The sequence below is a fragment of the Theropithecus gelada genome, chromosome 15, assembly GCF_003255815.1.
Source record: "Theropithecus gelada isolate Dixy chromosome 15, Tgel_1.0, whole genome shotgun sequence".
NCBI lineage: Eukaryota > Metazoa > Chordata > Mammalia > Primates > Cercopithecidae > Theropithecus > Theropithecus gelada.
The window spans coordinates 98,717,347-98,739,264 of record NC_037683.1 but is presented as its reverse complement, the minus strand read 5'-3'; positions in this window follow the sequence as shown (position 1 = coordinate 98,739,264).

Genomic DNA, 21,918 nt, shown 5'->3' with positions numbered 1-21,918 from the left:
AAATTCCACCTCCTGCTCCTCTTCTCCCACCAAGGCAATCAATCATCTGCTCTCCGTCACTAGAGATTAGTTTGCATTTTCTGAAGTTTTACGTAAATGGACACAAAGAGCAAATGCACTCTTTTTATGCCTGGCTGTTTTGCCCCAGCATATTTGCTTGAGATTCATTCATGTTGTACGGTGTGTCAGTAGATTATTGCTTTTTATTATTGAGTTGTTTTTCATTGTGCAGGTATATTGCAGTTTGTTTGTCCATTCACCTGTTGATGGACATTTAGGTTGTTTCCATATTTTGGCTATTACAAACAAAGGTGCTATGGTCATTTCTGTTCCAGTTTTTGTAAGGACATATGTTTTCCTGTTTCTCGGGTAAATACCCATAGTGGAATAGTTGGATTTCATGATAGGTATATGTTTAACTTTTTAAAGAAACTATTAAACTATTTTATTTTATTTTTATTTCAAAAGTTTTTGGGGAACAGGTGATGTCTGGTTACATGGATAAGTTCTTTAGGTGTGATTTCCAATACTTTGGTGCACCTATCACCTAAGCAGTATACACTGTACCCAATGTGTAGTCTTTTATCCCTCACCCCCTTCCCACTCTTCCTCCCAAGTCCCCAGAATCCATTATATCATTCTTACCCTTTTGTGTCCTCATAGCTTAGCTTCCACCTATAAATGAGAACATACAATATTTGGTTTTGCATTCCCGAGTTATTTCACTTAGAATAATGGTCCCCAACTCCATCCAGGGAGGTCAGTTGCCTCACTCCAACATTTGTGGCATGTTTGATTCCTGCCTTGACCTGCTCTGACCTTTCTGTCTTCCCCTTCTTTGTCTGCAAGTACTGCTTCAGTTTCAGATTTCTTGGTCAGGCAGCTCTGCAGGTTGCTGACAGTCAGTGTGGTCAGTCAGATCATTCATGCTTCACCTCTGAATATCTTCTCCACCATGCAGTGAAGGATACAGGATGTGCCTTGCTTCAGTCACTCAAGGAAGGTCAGGAGGCCTGCTTTTTTGTGCTCTTTTCAGTTCACCTAGGTCCTGATGGGAAGAACTGCTCATTTCCTTGAGAGCTCTCAAGCAGAGCATTTGAGGTGATCAAGGACTGGCCTTCAGCCTGGGTGATGTGAGGCAAGCACTGGCCTGGGGTGCTGGCTGCATTTTGGCTCTGACCTTTTTCATGGACCTCACTCTGGGCTGTATCAGGGGAAACCCATCCCTGATATTCAACGTGGGTCCTTTTCTATTTTCCCTAAGTGTCAGCTGGTCTGAGAAATAAAGGGAAAGAGTACAAAAGAGAAAAATTTTAAAACTGGTGTCCAGGGGAGACATCACATGTCGGCAGGTTCCATGATGCCCCCGAGCTGTAAAACCAGCAACTTTTTATTAGCAATTTTCAAAAGAGAGGGAGTGTAGGAATAGGGTGTGAGTCACAGAGATCACATGCTTCAAGGGCGACAAAAGATCACAAGGCAGAAGGTCAGGGTGAAACTAGAATCACTAATGAAGTTCCACGTCTCGCTGGGCACTGCACACATTGTCAGGGTTCAAGATCAGAGAACCAGTCTGACTAGAATTCGCCAGGCTGGAATTTCCTAATCCTAGCAAGCCTGGGGGCACTGCAGGAGACTAGGGCATGTTTCATCCCTATCTACATCTGCATAAGGCAGACACTCCCAAGGCGACCATTTTAGAGGCCCTGCCCTGGGAATGCATTCTTTTCCCAGGGCTGTTAATTATTAATATTACTTACTGGGGAAAGAATTCGGCGATATTTCTCTTACCTGTTTTTGGTAATAAGAGAAATATGGCTCTGTACTGCTCGGTCCGCAGGCAGCCAGACTTTAAGGTTATCTTCCTTATTTCCTGAAAATAATTGTTATCCTGTTCTTAAGGTGCCCAGATTTCATATTGTTCAAACACACATGCTCTACAAACAATTTGTGCAGTTAACACAATCATCAAAGGGTCCTGAGGTGACATACATCCTCCACTTATGAAGATGGCAGGATTAAGAGATTAAAGACAGGCATAGGAAATCACAAGAGTATTGATTGGGGAAGTGATAAATGTCCATAAAATTTTCACAATTTATGTTCAGAGACTGCAGAAAAGACAGGCATAAGAAATTATAAAAGTATTAATTTGGGGAACTAATAAATGTCCATGAAATCTTCACCATTTATATTCTTCTGCCATGGCTTCAGCCAGTCCCTCTATTCGGGGTCCCTGACTTCCCGCAACAGGGCTGAATCCCTTTGTGCTGGCTCCTCTCTTCTTCTCACTGCATGTCATCTCCTGACCATAAAGGCCACCAGAGCAGTGCATGCCCAGACCACCCAGGGTATACATAGAGTCGCTGGCAGTAGTGCCAGGATTCTGTATGTCACTAGCACTGCTGCCCACAGTGGGGCCAGGGTCAGCTGAACAGGCATTGTGTGGTGGGCAGCAGGCCCTCCATGGCTCCCGAGGGCTCCACAGCTCTGCTTCCACTTGCCCGTGGCCTGTGGGCCACAGCTGACCACTTGGAACTCTGTGGAGTGTTCTGACTCTAACACAAACAAGGGCCCACCAACCAGCATAGTCCGTCTTCTGGACCAGGGGGAGAGGAGACATCTCGTGTTCTAGAAAACTGTGTGTCTGATTTTGCTGTGCAAATAGAAATGACATTACTTATGCAGGGCCTTGGACAAGTAGATAGAGCTCCTGGCAGACACTTCCTCAGGCCACTCGAGGCCCCACTTGGCCCTATAGCACAGCTAGAGGGTCAAGGCAAGGCCATGCCACAGACCCATGTCCACACACAATCCTCTCAGGGCAGCGTGGTGGACTGTCCCTGGTGGGGCTCATTACCCTGATTGCAAGTTTCCTTCTGTGGCAGGGAAGACTGTTCCTGCCTACAAAGAGTCTGTCCCCCCTGCTAGATTGAGCTCCTTGAAGAAGGGACAGTGTTTTCATCACCTCCATAGCCCCTGTAGCTCACCAGTGCCCACTATACACTAGGGGCTCAGTTGCTGTTCGTTTTCTTTTTGACTCTGACTTGGGACACGTCACTTTCCCCTCTTGACCTCCATATTCAGAACTGTGAATAGGAGTAAATGGCTCAAAGCCCCTGTAGCGTTAAAACCCCTCCAATACAGAGAGAACTCTGAAACCAGAACCAGAAGTTGAGGACTGATAAGTTATTTTCTATTAAAGGGTAGAAGCAGATTAGTAAGAAAACTCCTGCTACGACTCTTGTGCCATGGTGAATGGAGCATTTTCCCTGGCATGATGGATGGGACATATGGATCTGGATATGAGGGTGGTGTCTTGCTCCTGGAATGCCTCTGCAGACTCAGACCTTAGTTTGCAAATCAGACTCAAGAACGATCTTTAGTGTTGATGGTTTTGTGTGTGTATGTGTTTATGGATTTTTGTTTGTTTTCGAGACTTCATTATTGACAAAATGTGCAGGCCAGGTCCCACTAATGCAGGCCTCCATAACAACTGGTTCAGTACTGACTGACTGGCTAGGTTAAATATTAAAAGCCAGTGCCATTATACAAAGGCTGGAATGTAACAAAAGCCCACCAAGAGTTTTGCCTAGGCCTTTCCTGGGCCTTAAAACATAACAAAATCACGAAGGAATTCTTAACAGGACCCATTTAGGGTTAAACAAGTTTTATTGTGGTCTGAAGAAACTCCCCAGGCCTCCACAAACAAGTTTATTGGGGTGTGAACAAACTCCCCAAACCTTCATGATATAGCAGGAGACAAGATCAGGGTAATCACCCCAGCCCCGGATCCATTTAAATTAAGCACATTTACTGAGGCTCCAAAGGAAGGTCTTTAAGACTCAGACCCTCAGACCTTAGTTATAGAGTGAAAGAAGTTAATCACTTTATGTCTTTAGATGAATGCACACTTACATGTAGACATATAACTTAGAAGGTATATAAGCTCTGGAAAACTTTGTAATTTTGTGTTAGTCTGGCTATAATTTCCAGGCCTTTTCTCTGTAACCAGTTACAGAATTAAAAACTCTTTTCTTCCCCAGTTCATCTGCATCTCGTTATTGGGCCGCAAGAAATAGCAGCCCTATCCTCAGCTTGGTTTGGGAACAACAACTTCTGGAAATTTTTTTCGTGTAGACTATGGGGGCTTCTTTGGCCAAATTGAAGGGGCGCAGTCTCCATCTGCTCTGCAGTGGCTGTCTGGGCCACAGTCTGTCTGCGGTGTCTTTCTCCTCTATAGAGGTTTCTTCTGATATCATCGTGTGCCTGGCCATGCCATTTGTCACAGCAGGTGCAAAACTGGTGAGGATGAGAGCCTGAAGCTGCTGGGATGAGCACCTCCTGGGGAATCATACTCCTGCACTCAGCCCTGCTCTTTCCAAGACAGGCGTTGAGGACAGCCTGGGTCCTGCTCCCTCACACCCACAGTCCGTGTGGGCAGCAGACCCAGAGTGGTGCCAGCCACCATGACAGTGAGGGCCAGAGTGAGTGGATGGTCACATTAGAAAGGCAGCCTCTTAGCCTCTGGAGATGAGCAGAGTGACTTGGCCTCCATCTGCCCTTGGAGCCGCCATCTTGTCACGGCTTCTGCCGTGTTCTTCCCCAGGACACACTGGACTCGCACGGGGGTGACGGTGGCCTTTCGGGCCCTGAGTGGGACTGGGCGCAGGTTGGAGGGGGCAGCTGAGGGGTCTGCCCTGGCCCAGCTCTGAGTCTAATGATATCTTTTGAAGAACAGAAGTTTTAATATTGACGGAGTTAAAGTCATCTTACTTTTTCTTTTATAGATCATATGTTTGGTGTCATACCCAATACATTTTTTTCCTAACTCAGGGTCACACAGATTTTTTTTTCTGCGTTTTTCTCATAGAAGCTTTTGGATTTTACATTTAAGATTGTGAACTATTTCAGTTAATTTTTGAAGATGATGAATGTATGGGTAGAAGGTCTTGGGGCTTTTTGGCCTATAGATATGTAATTTTTCAAGCATCATTTGTTCTCTGCTGAATTACCTGAACAAATTGCTGAGAACCATTAGTCAATATGTATGTGACTCTCTGGGCTCTCTATTCTGTTCCACTGATGTCTTTATTGATTTTTACAACGGTGCTGCAATATCCCAGTTGCTGTAGCTTTATAATAAATGTTAAAATCAGGTAGTGTGAGTACACTATATTTGGTCTTCTCTTTCAAAGTTGTTTTGGTTATTCCAGGTCCTTTACATTTCCATATGAGTTTTAGAATAGGTTGTCAATTTCTACAAAAATGCGAGCTGAGCTCTTGATTCTGTTGTATTTAATCTATAGATCAATTTCAGGATCATTGACACTAATAGTCTTGTCAGTAACCTTAAAAGCCAAAAATTGATAAAAGCACCTATACTCTCCATGAAAAACGTTTCAGAAGTTGTTGTGTCAATAACAAAGTCTTAATAAAAGGTTAGACTTCTGACAAATGAACATTCTGCATTTATTTATGTCTTCTTAATTTCTCTCAGCAATGTTTTATAGGTCTCTCTACAGGTCTTTATGTATTTCATCAGATTCAGATTTATCCTAATGCATTTTACATTTTCTGATACCAGTGTAAGTGGTGTTTATTGCTAATTTTAATTTTTAATTACTGATTGCTGGTTACAACCCTTGGTACAATGTTTAATGGAGAGATTGAGAACAGTCTTTTGCCATTAAAAAAGATGTTAGTTTTAAACTTTTCATAGATGTCTTTTTATAAGTTTGAGGAAGTCCCTTCTATTTCTAGTTCAGTGAAAGTTTTAACGAAGAATAGATTTTGGATTTTGCTAAATGATTTTTCTGCATCTGTTAAGGTAATCATGTGTTTTTTCTTTTTAAGTTTGTTAATATGGTGAATTATATTGATTACTTTTTGTAGAATAAACTAAGCTTAAATTCCTGGATAAACTTCATTTGGTCATGACTTACTATCCTTTTTAAATATTGTGGGCTGGGATTTTCTAAATTATTGTTTTAAAGTTTTGCATCTGTATTCCCGAGGAACTCTGTCAAGGCAGTAACCTGGGACAGCCCTCAGGCTCAACTCCTCTGTTTCCTGTCTCTTAGTGATTACTGGGTTTTGTTGCCTGATATTCAGGGTCTTGAGAACTGTGTGTCATACACGTTTTCCATTTTTAAAGTTAATTCAGGTAAGTGAGTAAACACAGTCTTTTTTCCTCTATCTTGACAAGAATTACAAGTAGAAAACAGCAATTTTTTTTGAGACAGAGTCTCACTCTGTTGCTCAGGCTGGAGTGCAGTGGCACAATTGTAGCTCACTGCAAGCTCCGCCTCCTGAGTTCAAGCGATTCTTGTGTCTCAGCCTCCTGAGTAGTTGGGATTACAGGCATGAGCCACCATGCCCGGCTAATTTTTTATATTTCTAGTAGAGATGGAGTTTCAGCATATTGGCCAGGCTGGTCTCAAACTCCTGGCCTCAAGTGATCCATCCACCTCAGCCTCCCAGATTGCCGGGATTATAGGAGTGAGCCACCATGCTCGGCCAGAAAACAGTAATCTTAAAAGTCAAAAACAGATCAATTGAACAATGTCAAAATGAAAATCTGTGTTCAGCAGATGATGCCATCAAGAACATGACTAGATTAGCCAGAGATTATAAAATTCTTTGTAATAGATCTTTCATTGGATTATATCTAAAATTTATAAAGGGGCCGGGTACCATGGCTTAGGCCTGTACTTTGAGAGGCGGGTGGATTGCTTGAGTCCAGGAGTTTGAGACCAGCCTGGGCAATATAGAAAGATCCCATTTCTACGAACAATGAAAAAAATTAGCCCAGCGTGGTGGCATATTCCTGTATTCTCAGGTATTCTGGAGGCTGAGGTGGAAGGGTAGCTTGAGCCCAGGACGTCGAGGCTGCAGTGAGCTGTGATGGCACCACTGCACAGCCTGGGTGACAGAGCCAGATCCTGTCTCAAAAACAAACAAACAAAAATAAAATACGTACAGAACTTTTGTCCTTAAGACTAAAAAGTTAAATACTCCAAGTTTAACAAATGGGCAAAAGACTTGAACAGATCCTTCACAAAAAATATATATAAATGACCAATAAGTGAATAAAAATGTACTCAACATACTTAGTCACCAGGAAAACTGTCGTGAAATACCACTCGTATCTAGAGTGGCTAACGAAACAAAACAAAGCAAAGCAAACAAACAAACAACAACTAATAACAGCAACTTTCAGTGAGAGTGTGGAGAAATTAGAATTCTCATACATTGCTGATCAGGGCATTAAAATGTACATTCATGTTGGAAAGCTGGCATTTACTTAGACAATTGAACATTTACCTTACTACACAACAATTCTAGATTTTTGTGTGAGACATGAAAATATAGATTCACAAATGTCTGTAGTAGCTTTATTCGTAATTGCTAGAAACTGTGAATAGCTAAAGTATCCTTCTTTAGTAGAATAGATAAGCCATTTGTGTATCTGTATAATGAGATACTACTGTTATTAAAATGAAAGGAACTACCGATACATGCAACCATATAAATGAGTCACAAAGATGATATGCTTAGCAAAATGATATAAGCACAGATTATGTTATCTATTAATCCATTTATATCGAGTTAATGAATGGCCAAAACAAACCTATATTGATAGACAACAGAATAGTGATTGCTTCTGAAAATGAGGATTGAATAGAAAAGGGCATAGGATAATTTTCTGGGATTATGGAAAATTGTAAAAAAAATTTCTATGTCCTCCTTAGGCAGTAGATTATTGTATTAGTCCATTCTTACACTGCTTATAAAGACATACCAGAGACTGGGTAATTTATAAAGGAAAGAGGTTTAATTGGCTCACAGTTCAGCATGGCTGTGGAGGCCTCAGGAAATTTATAATCATGGCAGAAGAGGAAGCAAGCATGTCCTTCTTCACATGGTGGCAGCAAGGAGAAGTGCAGAGCAAAAGGGGTAACCTCCCCCATAATTAAATTACTTCCACCTGGTCCCTCCCACAACACATAGGAATTGTAGGAACTACAATTCAAGATGAGATTTGGGTGGGGACACAGCCAAACTATATTATTACAATGGTGTACACATTTGTAAGTAGCAGGGTAATTTCGTGATTTTGGTGAAGAGGTAGGCTTGTGCTACACGAGGGTGGCAGGAAAGAGTATACCCAGAACCCAAAGGAGTCACAGAATCTTTCATGCTTAGTGAAAACGGTGAATGGGCAGTTGCACCAAACTCAGCCTAACGAGAAAGTCAACTCATGGCTCATATGCTTCAGGCCTGAAGGTCTGGCTCATCTATTAGATATGCAATCCAGACCAGGTGAAGGGCTGCAGAGGGAAATCTAATATACATAGTGGAGGAAGGTGACAATGAATATCAGCTCTAGCCTTGGGACAAGCTGCGGCACTGGAATCAACAGTTCTAGTCTTACTACATTTAGAGGCCTCTTGCATCATGTCTTTTCAGATACTGCATTTGCCAGTAGTACCTTGATGGCTACTCTGACTGTTTTAAGCTTCCTTCTTCCTCTCATGAAAGAAGTGAGGTCCTCTTGTTCGTAAAAATGGAAAACCGTACTGTAATTTTGGAGGATATGCATGGATTTGTGGTGCAAGGGATAGAATGTGTCAGGCTGGTTGTCTGCACCATTTAGATCCTCTTGGTATCCTCTATCTCCAGTTTCAGCCACTGATGTGGTGATCACTTCTACATAGGCTCCTACGATCTACATAAAAACGTAGCCTGAAGTTGTCTGCCTTGCCCACAAGCTCTCTCTTTCCTTCTTTGCTAGTACTTCTCTGACATTTTTCTTTTCTCTACTTTGAAATCATTTCCAATCAAAGTTTTTATTCCAGAAAGTCCCTAATGTATGTGTGTATGTGTAGTTGTGTATCAAATACCCTTTTGTATATTATTATTTGCGAAAAAATTAAAATCATTCAGAAAAGTTCTAAGAAGTAAATAACCTCTAATCCCGTGGCTCAGAGATAGATATGATTTACATTTTGTTGAACCTTCTTCCAGATATCATCTTTCTTTCTGTATCTGGATGTGTGTGTGCATGTGTGTGTATGAAATTTTATGTAAATGAGGTCATATTGCATGCTGCTTTCTCAACTGATTGTTTTAAACATGAAATTATGACTACGTTTTCAAGTTAATAATTTGGTCTATATCCAACACTGTAATTTTATTGATTACTTATTTCATTGTATGTACATGCAACAATTTATATCAGTTTTTTCCAATCAGTGACCATGTAAGTTATTTCCATCTGTTAAATTATTATAAACAATGCTTCAGCAAACAAACTTGCATATTATTCTCTTCAGAGCAAATTCCCAGCAGTGAATTTGAACTTTCTGGGTCAAAGAATGTACAGACTTAACAATTTTATAATTTGATATAATTGGCCAATCCTTCTGAAGAATTGCAGCATTCTCCCTTTCCACTTGTCAATGTACCTTCAGTATCATATCTTTATAAGCGCTGGATTTTATAACTCTTCTTAAAACTTTGCCAATTTAGTTGGTGGGAAATTCCTTATTAGTTTTTAATTTGCAATTCTTGGATTGCTAGTGACACTGAAGTTACATGATTTTCATTTCCGTTGGTCATTTATTATTTTTTGAGGTGAATTTCTTGTTAATATCATGTAGTTATTAGATTTTTTATTTTTATGTTTTTTAAATAAAAGAAATATTGAACCTTTGTCATATGAGTTAAAATTTTTCTGTTTTTTCTTCATCCTTGTTTCTGAGTTGTTACTGATTTTTGTTTTGTTGTGTTTATACTATACAGAAGTTTAAAGTCTGCACAGACCTTATAATTTATGTAATTTTTCATAGGAAGTTAGAAAGACCGAAGGCTGCACAGAACATATTTATTAGTGTTTTCTTCTACTAATTTTATGGTGTCTTTTTTAATGTTGAAAAATTTTAAATTTGTCTGGAGTCTATGTTGCAGGAGGAATAAGGTAGGAGGCAGCTCTTCTTCTTCAAAAGGCAAGTCAATTTTCCATTGCTGCCCTTCCTTCCCCGCACCCCTCATATACTAAAGTTCTGTACATATACTTGGGTTTATTTCTGTACTTCTCTCGTTGAGACCCCGTATTGTGGAATCACTTCCCTCACCATTTCTCCCTAACTGTTAAATACACAATTCGGACAAGGTAAGCTTGATCAAGTCTCAAGAATTTTCAGTCTTTTATTTCTCAAACCTGTTGTAGTCAGATTAATAGAAACCTCAGATGGCCATAGGCTCCTTAAGGATCAGAGGTTTTTGACAAAGTTCTTGCGATGATGCTCTTACTTTTGGACTTTAATGAATCTCTCCTGTGTTTCAAGCTCCCTTTGAATTCTTGGGAACAACATGTGCATAACTCAGATATTGAGGTGCACAAGGCTTATTAGTATTAGCTAAATAGAGGCTAGAATGAGAGGTTTTCCAGAAAAATATTAGGTAGAAACTGGAGTAAAAGAAATATTTGTAGACTAACGATGAGCAGAGCAAAATAAATGTGTTGAGACTTCAGAATGTTAACAATTCTCAAGGGCTTCTTACTTGCTTCCTTATAAAGATTTAAAAATCTGTTGACTAATGCTTCCAGTCGTCCAGCCCACTCCCCAGCCCTCCCTCCAGCAGAGGCAATGCCTGGGAGAGAGTTTGAGGCTGCCAGGTGCAAGAACCCTGCCTGCACACTTGCCTTCATCTGCATTCATGTTGCCCTCATCCCATCTAGAGGGAGTGCCTTTCCTCTCAAAGTCTCCTATCTACTGCATCCTTCCCTGCAGGAAACATTGTCTCTTGTATGAAAAATGGTGATACACCCTTCCTCCATCCTCTCTTCTCCAGCTGTGCCGTGTCTTCTTTTTGCCTTTAACCGCCTCTTCCTACTTGCTCTCAGCCCATTGCAGTTTGACTTCCAACCCCCATCCTCCCAAACCATTCATTTTGAAGTCACCAATGGCCACGGCCAGTGGCCACTTCTCAGAGCCCAAGCTGACCTATCAGGCACTTGACTCTACTCACTACTTTCTCTTTTCAAACCGATGTACTTGCTGGATTCCACAGGAGCACCCTTTCCAGTTCTCTGGATGCCCCCTGAGTATTGTTCTCCAGCACCATCACTGTCTTCTTTTCCACTGTCTCCAGAAGTCTCTAAAAAATAGATGCTCCTTCCCTTTTCTGTTCCCCTTCCCTCTCCCTCTAGCAAGATTCTGTTCCTGGTTCTCATTTTTTCCTTCATGCTTGATATGTTGATCGAAGTATCAAAGGCTCAATCCTTCTTAAATTACATGTTAAAATCATAACATTTTGGGTGTATTGAGTTAAATATATTATTAAAATTAATTTTGCCTATTTTTTCTTGCTTTTTTGATGTGGTTATTAAATAATTAAAATTATATATGTGACTAGTAGTATTTGTGGCCTGTATTACATTTCTATTGAATTGTGCGTAAAGCAGAATTGCTTATTTGGAGAAGTTGTAAGGTTTTGACATGACCGAAGCCCAGGATATGCTAAGGGGACACGGTGCAATATGAGATATGCATGGAACCGTGCAATCAACAAGGGGCCTATCTCAGAAAGCGGACAGGACTGGAGCTTTCACTTGCTGGGATAAAAGACCACTGAAGGCTTTAGCAGAACACCACCACCCACAGACTTTTGTTTTAAAATCAACCTTCTGAACAATGAACTACACACGGACTATATGCTGAGGCTGCTTGCAAGGACACAACTGAGGAGACTGTTCCATGGGTCTTACAAAATAGATAGCCAGGGCCACACTTTGCAGAAGAAAAGCTGGGAGAAAGAGATAGATGGTGGAGATGGGATGAGAAGGAATTCACAGGACTTAATAAGTGCATGGCAATGGGAAGTGAGGGAGGGGAAGTAACCTAGGAATGACAGGTGTAGAGTATTTAAACTGTCAACTGAGACAGGGACACAAATGTGGGGAAAATAATCAGCTTAACTGTACCTGCGTTGAGTGTGTGTTCCTGCATTAATCACCTAGAGATGCTCATTAGCAGTAGAAAACACTTCTATGGACTGCAGGAGCAAGATTCAGGCTGATCACATAGGTTTGGAAGTCAAAATAGTTAGATTGTTTTGAGAGTGGTGGTTTTAAGAGGAATTGATCAAAGGATTAGAGCCATGGGATTAGAAGTTATTTACTTCTTAGAACTTTTCTGAATGATTTGAATTTTTTTTGCAAGTAATCATATACCAAGGGGTATTTGCTACACAACTACACATACACACATATATTAGGGACGTTTCTGAGAACAAAACTTCAACTGGAAATGATTTCAAAGTAGAGAAAAGAAAAATGCCAGAGATGTTCTAGCAGAGAAGGAAAGAGACAGCTTGCAGGTAAGACAGACAATTTCAGTCTACGTTTGCATGAAGATGATAGGAGCCTGTGTAGAAGTGATCACCACATCAGTGGCTGAAGCTAGAGATAGAGAATGTGAGGATGACAACAGGATCTAAGCATTATGTTCAATAGTTAATAGTGAGAGTTCCTGCCATTCCAAGAATAAACTTAAAAAATAAAAAAGACCATTTCCAGTTAACTATTATAGACCCCTTTGTTCTTAGGCTAAGGAATTGCTTGGTAACTCACATTTATTTCTGGTTTAAGCACACTGCAATAATAGCAGCAGCTTGTTCCTGACCGGAGACCAAATGGCCATGCGGTTGCTAACAGGTGACTCTCAAAGGATAAATATCCAGAGTATGAATAGGGAGGGGGTGATGGAAGACAAGAGGAACTGGCTGAAGCTAATTGCAGAGAAAACATTTCGTCTGGCTAAGTCACATCTGTCCTTGGTGGTTTGTAAGTAAGCTGTGGCTGTATTTGGCCTTAAGTGACACTTCTGCCTTAGTTCCCTTGAGAGCACAGCCCATGTGAATCCAAGGAAGAGATTAGGAGCAAGGATGGCACATAATCATGAAAATAGTTCTGAAGGCCACACATGCTCTATTTCAATGCTCTACTCACTCGTCTTGCAACACAGGCATGGTTTCCTGGCTGTTGCTGGAGATGACTAACATGTGGTTTGAGCAGCCCCCACCCCCATATTCCTTAGAAGGACGCTATTTAACATATGGAAACACTTCCCCCCTTTGACGTTCTATGGGGTTATTGAGTTCAGTTATTTTGAAGGCAAATGACTTCAACCATGGGGTAAAAATAAATGCTTATCAATAAATAGCTTGTGAGATACCTAATTCTTAAATGGTGTGGCTTTTTTGACAGCATGGATACTTGCAAAATAACCTTACAGTTTTTGACTTAATTATAGATGATTAAGGAAATGTTATTCTTAAAGTCAAGAGTTAGTTCTGTAGATAACAGATTATAGTTATTAAAGAGAGAAAAGGTATTTTTATTCAGTGTAGCTGGTTATAATTTATTGTACTTAGGATGACATAATCAACTATTCGGACTAAGTTTACGTCTTCACAATGGATTCCATGAAATTGTAGCCATTTAAATATTTATAAGAAAATGATATGATCCAGGGTAGTGTTCCTCAGGTATGTCTATGGTAGGCCATGAAAGTCTGCTGGTGAACCATAAAATGAATCAAAGTATTATGTTGCTCATGCAATTCCATTGATAGTTCTTCTTTTCAGTAAAAATTGGGAAGGGTTAGGTAAAGTAAGCCAATGAGGTCTTTGTAGTTTCTTTACTATTTTGGCTCTATTGACATGTGTTACCATCAAAATTGTCTAAGGATCACTAGTCTGGGTAGCAATTCGAAGCCAAGATCACATAGAAGTTTAGAAAGGCTGAATCTTGTATCCTTACTTGGAGAGGCAAAAATGCACTTGAGCATAATGAAGACTCCAAGTGGTTGAGGTAAGTGTTTAACATTGTTTAACCCTTCCCCCAATTACTTTGAATCAAAGCCACTTTTGTTCCTGCTCATGAAATATATAATAACAACTTGAAGATTATCAGAATTCCAAAAAAAAAAACCATTTTGAAAACAGGTAGCTTTGGGGCAATGAAGAAAACACCATTTAAATCTGTGTATAATCATAGCCAACCAACTACAGACCCACAAACTTGGCTACATTAACTATGAAGTGTCACTGCATCCTTTTCAATTTGTTCTTTGGCTATTTTAAGCTATGATTATTTCGACTGTGATAATTAAAGAATGGGGATTGACAAAAACACATTGAGATACCATTTCACCCCAGTCAGAATGGCTATTATCAAAAAGTCAAAAAAAAAAAATAGGTGCTGGCAACATTGTGGAGAAAAGGGAATGCTTATACACTGTTGGTGGGAATGTAAATTAGTTTAATCATTGTGGAAATCAGTGTGGCAATTCCTCAAAGAGCGAAAAACAGAACTACCATTTGACCCAGCAGTCCCATGGCTGGGTATGTACCCAAAGGAATATAAATTGTTAGACCAGAAAGACACATGCACACATATGTTCATTGCAGTCCTATTGAGTATGGCAAAGACACAGGAAAAACTTAAATGCCCATCAATAGTAGACTGGATAAAGAAAATGTGGTTCATAGGTGGGAACTGAACAATGAGAACACTTGGACAGGAGGTGGGGAACATCACACTGGGGACTGTTGGGGGATGGGAGTTGGAGGAGGGATAGCATTAGGAGAGATACCTAATGTAAATGACGAGTTGATGGGTGCAGCAAACCAATATGGCACATGTATACCTATGTAATAAACCTGCACATTGTGCACATGTACCCTAGAACTTAAAGTATAATAATAAACATAATAAAAATTTAAAAAAAGAAAGAAAATGTAGTATACACCATAGAATACTATGCAGCCATAAAAAGAATGAGATCATGTCTTTTGCAGGAACATGGATGTAGCTGGAGGCCATTATCCTATGCAAACTAACACAGGAACAGAAAACCAAATACTACATGTTCTCACTTTTAAGTGGGAGCTAAATGATGAGAACACATGGACACTAAAAGGGAAACAACATACGCTAGGGCCTACTTGAGGGTGAAGTGTTGGAGGAGGGAGACAAACAGAGAAAATAACTCTTGGGTACTAAGTTTAGTACCCGAGTGATAAAATAATCTGTACACCAAACCCCCATGACATGAGTTTATCTATGTAACAAACCTGCACAAGTATCCCTGCATCTAAAATAAAAGTTAGAAAAGAGTATGGATTGAGACTTATGTGAATTATCGATGAAAGACCTACAAATGACTAAGATGCATATGACAATGTACACATGCACATGCACACAAATACAAACACACACGTGGTTTCACAGGGGAACAATTCACATCATATTGTATGTGAAAGGCACTCCCTGGAATAAGCCATATGTGCAGGTTTGTACAAGTGTGTTCACACATCCAGAATTAGGAAATCAAAGTGAATTCCCTAAACTTTTTTTTTTTTTTTTTTTTGCGACTGAGTCTCATTCTGTCGCCTAGGCTGGAGTGCAATGGTGCAATCTTGGCTGACTGCAACCTCTGCCTCCTGGGTTCATGCAATTCTCCTGCTTCAGCCTCCTGAGTAGCTGGGGTTACAGGTGCCCACCACTATGCCTGGCTAAGTTTTTTGTATATTTAGTAGAGATGGGGTTTTGCCACGTTGGCCAGGCTCACTGAGCACCTTTGACCATTGAAACAGAAGGATAACTTCATGTTAACCTAACAGGTGAGGGCTTAGAAAAAGCAATTTGTTTCTGCCTCCACCTGTTTCAAAGCCATTTTCCATATTAATAACTGTCTTCATGTATGTAGTGCTGCTTAAGATAATTTAATAGATGTTTTCCCTTTTTTTGGGAAATATGCCTGTAATGTCCACTCCATTCTCAAGGCAAGGAGAAACTTCTGATAGTAATAATCAAAATTTAAGAGAGACTAGGTAAAAGATAACTTTAAAGACAGGGTTTTTGAATTTCAAGGGATCTAAATATTCTTTATACCTAGAGTAACCAAGGTCCTTAATTTTTGTACTTACTTTCATGTGTTACTTTTACCTCTTGTTTATGGATCCCTAAAAATATAGTTTTGCCTGATTTTTAGCTTCATATGAGTGAATAATCCTGTATAATTTCTTCATTTTTTGCCTATTGCATGGCATTGTAAGAATCACTTATGCTGTTGTGTGTAGTCCTAATTTGCTCATTTTCTTTGTCATCATTCTAAAGTGTAAATATAGAATAATTTATTACTCCATTCTACTATTCATGCATATTTTGTTTTTTCCCCTTTTTGGAAGAAATCTGCATCACTGAGTGGCAGCTTCAAGGATAGCCACAAGAAGATCATCCAACCTCCAGGCAAGTGTGACATGAGCAGGAAATAAGCCATTTACTACAGAATAACCTATCTTATCCCGAGTAGTATAAATAGCAATAAAAAAAAATCCTCTAAAAAATTTCCAGGCTCTTGTAGCTTCACTGGTAAGCTTGACCAAATAGTCATAGAAGTAAAAAAATTCCAATTTAACGCAAACTATGTCAGGGTCTAGAAAACCTTCGTAAACTCCCTGGTTTACTGGTTGTAGTAGGCAGATGATGGCTCCCCAAGGATGTCCATGGCCTAGTTCCTGGAACCTGTGAATGCGTTACCTTCCATGGAAAAAGGGGCTTTGTAGAAGTGTTAAAGTTGTCCTTGATATGGGGAGATTACCCTATTATCCAAGCAAGCCCAGTGGAATCACATGAGTTCAGAAAAGCAAATAAACTTTTCTGGCTGCAATCAGAGCAAAGTATGACTGCGGAAGGAGGATGAGAGAGATGTGACAGGAGAGGGACTCAGATAGGCTGTTGCTGGCTTTGAAAATGGAGGATGGGGTTTTCAAGCAAAAGGTATGAAAGCCTCTCGAAGCTGGTGGTGATCCTCAGTTTACAGCCAGTAAGGAATTAGGAACCAAGGTACTAAAATCTCAAGGAGCTCAATTCTGTCAACAATCTAAATGAATAGGAAACAGACTCTCCCCTAGAGCCTTGAGATCAGAATGCCGCCCTGTGGCCACCTTGATTTGATTTCAGCCCAGTGAGACCTGTGCCAGATTTCTGACCTCTAGAACTGTAAGGAGATAAATATGTGTTGTTTAAGTCACTGAATTTGTGGTAATTTGTTACAGCAGCAATAGAAAACTAGCATGCTGGTATAACCATACCAAACCCTGGCGAGGACAGTAAATGAAAGAAAAATATCAGGCCAAGTTTATTCATAAACATAAATGTTATCCTATATAACATGTAAGTGAACTAAATCCAACAATATATAAAAAGGAAAATACATTATAACCAAATGTGCTTCTATCAAGAATGTGAGGTTGCCAGAAAATTAATCAATATAATTCACCACATTGAGAGATTTAAGGGAATGTATTATGTGATGTCCTTAGGAGATGCAAAACAGCACCTGACAAAATTCAACATCGATTTGTAGTTATTTATTTATTTATTATTTGTAATGATCACGTCCATTTATATTTTTATTAATATACACAGACTCTAAGAAAATGAGAAATGGAAGGAAACTTCCTAAGCTGGGTAAAAATTATCAATAAAACCATACAGCAAATATTCTACTTAATTGAATCATCCTGAAAATTTCCTTTGAAATTGGGAACAAAACAAAGATGTCTGAGATCACCTCTTATATTTCACATTGTGGTGGAATCCCCAGCCAGTACAGGATTGTAATTTTTAATTATTGAAAAGGAAGAAACAAGTCATTATTATGAGCAGATGACATATTTGAGTATGTGGAAAATCCAAAAGAATGCTCAGATCAACTATTAGAATGTTAAGTAAAATTCAGCAAGTTCATGGCATAAAAAGTATAAAAATAAATTGTATTTCTATGTGTCAGGACCATACAAGTGTCTAGTAACATCATAAAAGACATGGGGAAAATCACAAAACTTTACTAAGAAACATTAAAGGCACACCATATTTATCAATTGGAAAATTCATTTTAAAGATGTTAATTTTCTCCAACTTGATTTATAGGTTCACGGTCATCCCAGTCAAAATCTCAATTGAGGATATTTTTGATGGAACTTGAAAAACTGATTCTAAAATTTATATAAAATACAAAAAGCCAATAACTGAAAAATCTTCATGCAAAAAAGTAGGAGGACCTGCTTTACCAGAAAAAAGGATACAATTTATTATAAAGCAATAATACAACAAATTATAACATTAGCATAGAAATAAAAAATAGACTATTGGAACAGAGTAGAGAATCCAGAAACAGACGATTCATATACGGTTAACTTGTGACAAAGTTAGCATAATAGGGCAGGGGGAAACAATGGTATTTTTGGTACACAGTGCTGAGGTAAATCAACATTTCATAAACAGAAAATTGCAATTTCATCCCTACCTCACACTATATACGAATACCAATTCCAGATGGATTGTTCACTTAAATGTGAAACCTTATATCCAGCTTGTAGGAGATAACATAGAAGAATATATTCATGCCCTCAGAACAGAAAGGAATTTTAAAGAAGGAAGACCCAACAAGCACTGACCATCAAGGATGTGCTACCTGGTAGTTTGTTGTCTGGTCCATTTCCTGTCCTCTGCTCTGTTCTATACAGGAGAGGCTGACCCCTGGAATCTGTGGAGTCCGTGCTCCCTTGCAGCTGGCATCTGGCTGGGTTGGGTTAACAGGATTCATTGGCTGGAGCTTGGTGGTAGGAGGAAGAAAGAAGCTTGTGAGGTGCCTCCTCTGGCAGTGACTTCATCTCCTCCCAGACAACTCCAGGTCATTCCCAGGTCCCAGCTCCCACCAGGTAGCCCACCTCATGGGTTCAGCTCCCACAGGTAGTATCACCTCCATTCTGGTCAATCAACTTCCTCCCTTTGTCCCTGCAGCCCTTGGGAATGACAGTCACTTCTGCTGTAGCTCCTCTCTGATTGCCTCAGCATCCCTTGTGTGGCTTCTCAGCAAGTCCAACACTTTTGTGATGAGTTCTCCATAGTCGGTTCTCTCTATTGAACCATGTGGTGGTGGTTCTTTTTCCCTTGTTTTTTGGGCTACCTGTTCTCCTGACTTTGAACATACAGGAAAAAATAATAATAAATTCAAGTTCCATTAAAATAAAGAATTTCTGTCCACTAAAACCAGTATATAGATGGGGAAAAGACTAAACATCTTTGCTCAAATTATATAAACACCCTGAAAAAAATTTTTTTGAACCTCTGACAAACCAACAGAAAATATGCAAATATCTGGCATCTGCAATCAATGAGATCTTTTGTAACCCAAGATTTTATCCTTTCCAGTAATAGGGAGACAGACCCATCTTCTCTCGTACTTTCTTCCCTGTTGTAGATATTGGCAGGCAAACAGTCTGTAGCTCCACATCAATTTTCTCTTTGTCCACAGCGTGCTTTTGCTATGTCACCTCGGGTGCTGCCACCTGGGGAGAGTACTCCTGGGGGCAGCTCACAAACTCGGACCTGGGCTTTGAAGTATGAATGATTTTCTAAACTTTAAAGAATATGAATGTTTTTCTTCATCAGAAATCTTTAGCCAAAAAGTAAAAAGGCATTTTCTTTTTCTAGACGCTTTGAAACGAATCTTTCAAAAGAATGGATATTTGACTTTTTATGATGTTTTTAAATGTTTCTCATCCTCAGATCTATCTCTCTATCTCTCTATCTATCTATCTATCTATCTATCTATCTATCTATCTACCTACCTACCTAATCTGTGTGTGTGTCTGTGTGTGTGTGTGTGTGTGTGTGTGTGTGTAGAGAGAGCGAGAGAGAGAGTGAGAATCTTTTTTAAACAGAGAAGATATTTTACTTAAATTTTTCTTTGAAAATACTACCCTTTTAAATGGGCTGCCAATAATCTATTAAATGTAATTAAGTGTAACATTTGCTCACTCTTGATAGTTAGGGTTGCTTAAAAATTGTTTAACATGACAAATGCTAAAATGTGTGTAACCCCCCAGTGACTGCATTTGTGCCTAAATCTTTGACAGGTTCCCAGGGATGCTGGTGCTCCTAGTTCAGGACCACTCTCTGAGAAACTGGGCCCCAGCAGGTCTAGGAGTGGAAAGGGCTCCTCTCCAGGGAGGCTGCAGCGCTCCTCTCATGCCCCCTTCACCCTGCCCACCCCATTGTATAATAAATGTATAATAATTATGCTATTCTCAGTTACCCCGTTTGGGTGGGCCCCAGTACCTGCTGTGCCTGGCTTATCCTGTGCTTTTAACTCATTACATTTAAGACCTTATACAAATTGCCTTTTAAAACAAGAAAAACACAGATAAAATAAAAGCAAAAAGCTGGCCCTCCTAACTCCTAGTGACCAAGGTCAACAAGAAGGATCCAGACAACAGCATGACGCTGCTTTCTTCTTGAGAGAAATCAGACAGAAAAAAAAAAAACCAACCCTACACTTGGGTCTGGCACTGCTCCTGACTCTACAGTCTGATCTATTTTTCGACACTGTGACACTTGGACAAAATTAGAACGCTAAGGCATTCTCCACACCATTTCAACCCAGGCCTTTTCAAGGACTGGTTTTGGGAGACAGGCAGGCCTAGCCTCCCTCAGAGACTTGCACAGCAGGACTCCCTGGCCCTCTAATCTCCTTCCCCTCATCGAACCCTTCCTGTGAATAATAAAGTTCAAGTCACTTCTTGAGAAAAATTTCTGACAGAAAATGAGCATGAGGATGCTACAAAGTCCGCAGAAAGAAAACTCGTAGCAGGGTGGTCAGATGTCAGGCCCCATTTTACCCCTCAGCTCGTCCAAGGAACATTCAGCGTTTAGACCCTCCCCCTGCCTCACACAGCATGTGGAAGGCTCCAGTCATTGAGTGACTGGTGGCCAGATGACAGATGGTACCTCTCAGGGGCAGAACGTTGAAAAGCATGGAAATAAAACTTGCCTATTATTTCCATATGCATTTAGTATTTGGTGTTTGACAATGGAGAAAAAAAGCCCCCAAGTGATGACTGAATACAAACATCTCCAATTCACTCTGTGACATTCACTTCCGTTTTCCTGCTACATAGTGTATTCTGTGAAGAAAAATGGTGTGATTAAGAACATGGGAAAAATTCTTCTCAGAGAGCTCAGTTTTCAGACACAGATAAATGACGCTTACAGAATGGATGTGCATCTTTCTTCAGAATGGGGTTCCCCTAGGATATTTGATTGAATATGAATAGGCATGTGCTAAACTGAGACGTGGCTTCCCACACAAACGATGCAATAAACACACCCACTATTCATTTCATGCACCCACCAAAGGCATTATTTGTCATAAAAATACAAGGCTTCCAACCAAGCTCTTGTACAGGTAAACCGTCAGTATTCGAACCACACACGCTTGCTACGATAGAAGCCATGCTAGAGTCTAGAATTCATGTCTGGCTTTTCTTTCTTAAGGCTTGGAACACGATGTATTCACATCCTGATGAATGATTTTATTGAAAAGAAATTTCGGGGAGCAGAGCAGTGTCATGGGATCATGCTGGCCATGGGACTGACTGGAGGCGCGTGAATCGTCTTCTCCCTGTGTGCAGGGTTTTTCTCTTCGTGCCAGTTTCCCTCCTCAGGGATCCCGTCTCTCCTTCTTTCAAAGTCTGTCCTCAGAGAAACGATCTGGAACTTCTGAGGTAGAATTGATGCGATCTCCTCCTTGAAATTGCCTCCCTGCTGAAACAATGAAACTCTAACAATGGAATTTCATGCGGGAGAATGGGGTTATTTGGGGGGCAGGGGATTAGGAATTCTTACCGCGGATGCTCTTGAAAGCGTCTACGTCAATGACTCAGACCTTTTACGACCACAACATTTAAGAATCAGGTTCAGTACACAGCTCTCTGTTCTCCACCATTCAAACATCATTGTGTACCCTGGAACAGACAAGACCTTTTATGAGGGCA